The 5,508-nt window shown below is 46.4% G+C and overlaps 1 protein-coding gene across 1 annotated transcript in view; it reads left to right on the top strand.

The window, feature by feature from the left end:
• The window catches only part of LOC143746251 (ly6/PLAUR domain-containing protein 1), a 32,629-nt gene extending 28,970 nt beyond the window's left edge, over positions 1 to 3,659 (top strand). The window contains exon 3 of the mRNA XM_077238032.1: positions 1 to 3,659. This exon is cut by the window's left edge and continues 1,681 nt beyond it. The gene's annotated coding sequence lies outside the window, so the exon portion shown is untranslated.
• Positions 3,660 to 5,508: the final 1,849 nt, after the last annotated feature.

Genomic DNA, 5,508 nt, shown 5'->3' with positions numbered 1-5,508 from the left:
AAGCATTGACCAATCACAGCTCACGCTTGTGTAAAGCATTGACCAATCACAGCTCACGAGTGTATACAGCAGTGACCAATCACAGCACACGCGTGTGTAAAGCAGTGACCAGTCACAGCACACGCGTGTATAAAGCAGTGACCAATCACAGCACACGCGTGTATAAAGCAGTGACCAATCACAGCACACGCGTGTATAAAGCAGTGACCAGTCACAGCACATGCGTGTATAAAGCAGTGACCAATCACAGCACACATGTGTTCAAAGCAGTGACCAGTCACAGCACACGCGTGTATAAAGCAGTGACCAGTCACAGCACACGCGTGTATAAAGCAGTGACCAATCACAGCACACACGTGTTCAAAGCAGTGACCAGTAACAGCACACGAGTGTGTAAAGCAGTGACCAATCACAGCACACGAATGTATCAAGCAGTGACCAGTCACACCACACACGTGTATAAAGCAGTGACCAATCACAGCACACGCGTGTATAAAGCAGTGACCAATCACAGCACACGCGTGTATAAAGCAGTGACCAATCACAGCACACGCGTGTGTAAAGCAGTGACCAATCAAATCTCACGCGTGTGTAAAGCAGTGACCAATCACAGAACATGTGTATATAAAGCAGTGACCAATCACAGCACACGCGTGTGTAAAGCAGTGACCAATCACAGCACACGCATGTGTAAATTAGTGACCAGTCACAGCACACGCGTGTGTAAAGCAGTGGCCAATCACAGCACACGCATGTGTAAATTAGTGACCGGTCACAGCACACACGTGTGTAAAGCAGTGACCAATCACAGCACACACGTGTATAAAGCAGTGACCAATCACAGCACACACGTGTTCAAAGCAGTGACCAGTAACAGCACACGAGTGTGTAAAGCAGTGACCAATCACAGCACACGAATGTATCAAGCAGTGACCAGTCACACCACACACGGTTATAAAGCAGTGACCAGTCACAGCAAACAAATGTATAAAGCAGTGACCAGTCGCAGCACACGCGTGTATAAAGCAGTGACCAATCACAGCACACGCGTGTATAAAGCAGTGACCAATCACAGCACACGCGTGTGTAAAGCAGTGACCAATCACATCTCACGCGTGTGTTAAGCAGTGACCAATCACAGAACATGTGTATATAAAGCAGTGACCAATCACAGCACACGCGTGTGTAAAGCAGTGACCAATCACAGCACACATGTGTGTAAAGCAGTGACCAATCACAGCACATGCGTGTGTAAAGCAGTGACCAATCACAGCACACACATGTGTAAAGCAGTGACCAATCACAGCACACGCATGTGTAAAGCAGTGACCAATCACAGCACACACGTGTGTAAAGCAGTGACCAATCACAGCAAACGTGTGTGTAAAGCAGTGACCAATCACAGTATATGCGTGTGTAAAGCAGTGACCAATCATAGCACACACATGTGTAAAGCAGTGACCAATCACAGCACATGCGCGTGTAAAGCAGTGACCAATCACAGCACACGCGTGTATAAAGCAGTGACCAATCACAGCACACGCGTGTATAAAGCAGTGACCAATCAAAGCACACGCGTGTATAAAGCAGTGACCAATCACAGCACACGCGTGTATAAAGCAGTGACCAATCACAGCACACGCGTGTATAAAGCAGTGACCAGTCACAGCACACGCGTGTATAAAGCAGTTACCAGTCACAGCACACACGTGTTCAAAGCAGTGACCAGTCACAGCACATGCGTGTATAAAGCAGTGACCAATCACAGCACACACGTGTTCAAAGCAGTGACCAATCACAGCACACGAGTGTATAAAGCAGTGACCAGTCACAGCACACATGTGTATAAAGCAGTGACCAATCACAGCACACAAATGTATAAAGCAGTGGCCAATCACAGCACACGCTTGTGTAAAGCAGTGACCAATCACAGCACACACGTGTATAAAGCAGAGACCAGTCACAGCACACAAATTTATAAAGTAGTGGCCAATCACAGCACACGCGTGTGTAAAACAGTGACCAATCACAGCACACACGTGTATAAAGCAGTGACCAGTCACAGCACACGCGTGTGTAAAGCAGTGACCAATCAAATCTCACGCGTGTGTAAAGCAGTGACCAATCACAGAACATGTGTATATAAAGCAGTGACCAGTCACAGCACACGCGTGTGTAAAGCAGTGACCAATCACAGCACACGCGTGTGTAAAGCAGTGACCAATCAAATCTCACGCGTGTGTAAAGCAGTGACCAATCACAGAACATGTGTATATAAAGCAGTGACCAATCACAGCACACGCGTGTGTAAAGCAGTGACCAATCACAGCACACGCATGTGTAAATTAGTGACCAGTCACAGCACACGCGTGTGTAAAGCAGTGACCAATCACAGCACACGCGTATGTAAAGCAGTGACCAATCACGGCACACACATGTGTAAAGCAGTGACCAATCACAGCACACGCGTGTGTAAAGCAGTGACCAATCACAGCACACACGTGTGTAAAGCAGTGACCAATCACAGCACACGCGTGTGTAAAGCAGTTACCAATCACAGCACACACGTGTGTAAAGCAGTGACCAATCACAGCACACGTGTGTGTAAAGCAGTGACCAATCACAGCACACACATGTTTAAAGCAGTGACCAATCACAGCACACGCATGTGTAAAGCAGTGACCAATCACAGCACACACGTGTATAAAGCAGTGACCAATCACAGCACACACGTGTGTAAAGCAGTGACCAATCACAGCACACGCGTGTGTAAAGCAGTGACCAATCACAGCACACGCGTGTGTAAAGCAGTTACCAATCACAGCACACACGTGTGTAAAGCAGTGACCAATCACAGCACACGCGTGTGTAAAGCAGTGACCAATCACAGCACACACATGTTTAAAGCAGTGACCAATCACAGCACACACGTGTGTAAAGCAGTGACCAATCACAGCACACACGTGTATAAAGCAGTGACCAATCACAGCACACACGTGTGTAAAGCAGTGACCAATCACAGCACACGCGTGTGTAAAGCAGTGACCAATCACAGCACACACATGTTTAAAGCAGTGACCAATCACAGCACACGCATGTGTGTATAAAGCAGTGACCAATCACAGCACACGAGTCTATAAAGCAGTGGCCAATCACAGCACACGCTTGTGTAAAGCAGTGACCAATGTGTATAAATCACAGCACACAAGTGTATAAGCAGTGACCAATCACAGCGCATGTGTGTATAAAGCAGTGACCAATCACAGCACACGGGTGTATAAAGATGCACACATGGAGAAACATCCTCTTCATCGCTATTCATATAATCATACCACTTTAGGTTCTTTGATAATAAATAATTGCCTTTAAGGTCTTGTTCTGGAACAGTTTTTACCAGGGACAAAAGATCAGCTCACTGAACACACTGGGGCATGTTGTCACATTGAGAAGAACGTGACAAACACACATCCTTAGAGTGAAGCATCATTCAGACTCGACACATGAGAGTTAGTGAGGTTAAACAGGCCTGGTCTCCGCTGTATATTCATATGTAATTCCTCTCAGTCTGTATTATGATTATGAGAATGTAGTGATTTCAGATCTGCTCCATCTGGACTTCATGCTTTAACAAACACACATTAAACAAACTCCTGCCGTCTGACGGTGTGTGTTTCTGCTGTCTGTGTGTTTCTGACGGTTGTGTGTTTCTGACGGTGTGTGTTTCTGCTGTCTGTGTGTTTCTGACGGTGTGTGTTTCTGCTGTCTGTGTGTTTCTGACGGTTGTGTGTTTCTGACGGTGTGTGTTTCTGCTGTCTGTGTGTTTCTGACGGTTGTGTGTTTCTGACGGTTGTGTGTTTCTGCTGTCTGTGTGTTTCTGATGGTGTGTGTGTGTTTCTGCTGTCTGTGTGTTTCTGATGGTGTGTGTGTGTTTCTGCTGTCTGTGTGTTTCTGCTGTCTGTGTGTTTCTTCTGTCTGTGTTTCTGACGGTTGTGTGTTTCTGCTGTCTGTGTGTTTCTGACTGTGTGTGTTTCTGACGGTGTGTTTTTCTGCTGTCTGTGTGTTTCTGACGGTTGTGTGTTTCTGACGGTGTGTGTTTCTGCTGTCTGTGTGTTTCTGACGGTGTGTGTTTCTGCTGTCTTTGTGTTTCTGACGGTGTGTGTTTCTGCTGTCTGTGTGTTTCTGCTGTGTGTGTGTTTCTGACAGTTGTGTGTTTCTGACGGTGTGTGTTTCTGCTGTCTGTGTGTTTCTGCTGTGTGTGTGTTTCTGACAGTTGTGTGTTTCTGACGGTGTGTGTTTCTGACTGTGTGTGTTTCTGCTGTATGTGTGTTTCTGACGGTTTGTGTTTCTGCTGTCTGTGTGTTTCTAATGGTGTGTGTTTCTGCTGTCTGTGTGTGTTTCTGCTGTGTGTGTGTTTCTGACGGTTGTGTGTTTCTGACGGTGTGTGTTTCTGACTGTGTGTGTTTCTAATATCTGTGTGTTTCTGACTGTTGTGTGTTTCTGACGGTGTGTGTTTCTGACTGTTGTGTGTTTCTGACGGTGTGTGTTTCTGCTGTCTGTGTGTTTCTGACGGTGTGATTTTCGGCTGTCTGTGTGTTTCTGACGGTTGTGTGTTTCTGACGGTTGTGTGTTTCTGATGGTTATGTGTTTTCTGATACTGTGTGTGTTTCTGCTGTCTGTGTGTTTCTGATGGTGTGTGTTTCTGATGGTGTGTGTTTCTGATGGTTGTGTGTTTTCTGACAGTGTGTGTTTCTGACGGTGTGCGTTTTTGCTCTCTGTGTGTTTCTGATGGTGTGTGTTTCTGATGGTGTGTGTTTCTGACGATGTGTGTTTCTGATGGTGTGTGTTTCTGATGGTGTGTGTTTCTGATGGTTGTGTGTTTTCTGACGGTGTGTTTCTGATGGTGTGTGTTTCTGACGGTGTGTGTTTCTGACGGTGTGGTTTCTTACGGTGTGTGTTTCTGACGGCTGTGTGTTTCTGACGGTGTGTATTTCTGATGGTGTGTGTTTCTGACGGTGTGTGTTTCTGATGGTTGTGTGTTTTCTGACGGTGTGTTTCTGATGGTGTGTGTTTCTGATGGTGTGTGTTTCTGACAGTGTGTGTTTTTGACGGTGTGGTTTCTGACGGTGTGCGTTTCTGCTGTCTGTGTGTTTCTGAAGGCTGTGTGTTTCTGACGGTGTGTGTTTCTGACGTTGTGTGTTTCTGATGGTTGTGTGTTTTCTGACGGTGTGTTTCTGACAGTGTGTGTTTCTGACGGTGTGGTTTCTGACAGTGTGTGTTTCTGACGGTGTGTGTTTCTGATGGTGTGGTTTCTGACAGTGTGTGTTTCTGACGGTGTGTTTCTGACAGTGTGTGTTTCTGACGGTGTGTCTGCTGTGTGTGTGTTTCTGACGGTGTGGTTTCTGACAGTGTGTGTTTCTGACGGTGTGGTTTCTGACAGTGTGTGTTTCTGATGGTTATGTGTTTTCTGACGGTGTGTGTTTCTGACGGTGTGGTTTCTGACAGTGTGTG

This window comes from Siphateles boraxobius, unplaced genomic scaffold (genome assembly GCF_051911475.1).
Source record: "Siphateles boraxobius isolate OS27281-9 unplaced genomic scaffold, OSU_SipBor_1 10, whole genome shotgun sequence".
NCBI lineage: Eukaryota > Metazoa > Chordata > Actinopteri > Cypriniformes > Leuciscidae > Siphateles > Siphateles boraxobius.
The sequence above is the reverse complement of the archived record's forward strand: the minus strand, read 5'-3'. Positions and strand labels throughout refer to the sequence as shown.